The sequence below is a fragment of the Octopus bimaculoides genome, chromosome 18 (assembly GCF_001194135.2).
Source record: "Octopus bimaculoides isolate UCB-OBI-ISO-001 chromosome 18, ASM119413v2, whole genome shotgun sequence".
NCBI classification, from domain to species: Eukaryota; Metazoa; Mollusca; class Cephalopoda; order Octopoda; family Octopodidae; genus Octopus; species Octopus bimaculoides.
This window is the reverse complement of record NC_068998.1, coordinates 48,894,493-48,896,210: the sequence shown is the minus strand read 5'-3', so window position 1 is coordinate 48,896,210 and position 1,718 is coordinate 48,894,493. Positions and strand designations below refer to the sequence as shown.

Sequence of the window (1,718 nt, the reverse complement as noted above, 5' to 3'; positions counted from 1 at the left end):
CTCTCTCTCTCTCTCTCTCTCTCTCTCTCTCTCTCTCGCCTCGTAGATCTGTGGTTTTCTGTCAGATCGCACAGATATGGCGTGTGCAGATAGAGCTAACTCTATAAACTCTGGTGGACCCCCAAGGTTCATTTTTACTTCTCACAATGTTCTAATTGTCTTTACCTATAACAACCCCTTTTCAAATGAAGATGGTACTAATTTCCTCCCTTCCATACTCAAGCGCCATCTCTGTGAATCTTAGACGCTTCACAGCACACCATCACTGAGTCCGGAGACGGAGACTTCGAGAACATCCTTTCATCAGATCAAAACATTTTCCTCCTTCCACCACACAAACACAAAACATGGTTCACCTCAGTCTATGTAGATAAGCAACAACCAGATTCTAGGCTTTGTCATTACTAAATAGTTCTTTTAACGATCTCAAATGTTCTGCAGAGTAATTACTGCATCACAAAGACTTACCTTTTTCCTCAGGACCAGAAAAGAGTTCCACAGGCAACAAGAACATAAGTACTGTAAAACATTTTACCAATTTACTATAAAAATGCCTTACTCCAGCACATCTTATTTCCCATTGGTTAAGTGTCTTCTGCTGTAGCCTTGTATTGGCTAAGGCCACCTAAATGAAATTTGGGAGAACAAAAAGCCGTGCCAAAGCTTGTCAGCGCATGTATGTGTGTGTGTTACCTTGTCTTGGGCTCTCAACTCATTCATGAAGTTGCAGGGTGACAAATGATATGTCTTGGGGATCTTTATACAGCTGATGGAACCCATCTCTCTCCTGGTCTGACCACAGAAAATTTCGTCTATAAAAAAGAAAAAAGAAACGAAATCCACGCAGGAAGAATAAGAGCAGAATTAACCCAGATTGTAGAATGGCGTTTTATTTAACAACTCAGAGAATAAAAATCCAAGTTGACCTCGACAGGATTTGAACTCCAGGCATAGACAGTCAGTGTATCGATTTCAGAGTACTTCCCATTCAACTTACCCCAGCCCCGGTGACCTGAAATCGCATACAGATTACCGGGAGGTAGGGCGAAATCGATTTCAAATTACCTTTGGAAATAACTTGAAATCGGTTTCACCCTACCATTTATCATTTGAGATTACCCCCTCAAACCTTTCCCTAAATGTTCGTCGCCCTGGTGGCAAATAAAAGAATTATTATTATTATCATTATTATTATTATTATTATTATTATTATTGCAATTGGTTCTAAATTTAGGCACAAGCTTAGCAATTTCAGGAAAGGGGAAAGTCGATTACATTGACCCCAGAACTCAGCTTGTACTTTTTTTATCGACCCCGAAAAGATGAAAGGTAAAGTTGAACTCAGCCTCAGAAAATAAAGACGGACGAAACGCCGTCAAGAATTTTGCCCGGTTTCCTAACGATTCTGACAGCACCCTTCAACCAACTCATCACTTTATCTCCTCCTGTACTCATATCGCTTACATTTAAAGTGTGTCAATATATTTCGTTTTGTAAATAAATATATTTCTTTTACAATTAAAGTTTGTTGCTAGACTTGGTTTTGTATGATTGAAAATATATTCTTTTATTTGTTTCAGTCGTTAGATTGCGGCCATGCTGGAACACCGCCTTTAGTCGAACAAATCGACCCTAGGACTTATTCTTCGTAAACCTAGTACTTATTTTATCGGTCTCTCTCTCTCTCTCTCTCTCTCTCTCTCTCTCTCTCTCTCTCT

The 1,718-nt window shown here is 39.5% G+C and overlaps 1 protein-coding gene across 1 annotated transcript in view; it reads right to left on the bottom strand.

Annotated features, from left to right (window-relative positions):
- LOC106877747 (uncharacterized) overlaps positions 1–1,718 on the bottom strand; it is a 260,355-nt gene that overhangs the window by 196,597 nt on the left and 62,040 nt on the right. The window lies entirely within an intron of this gene.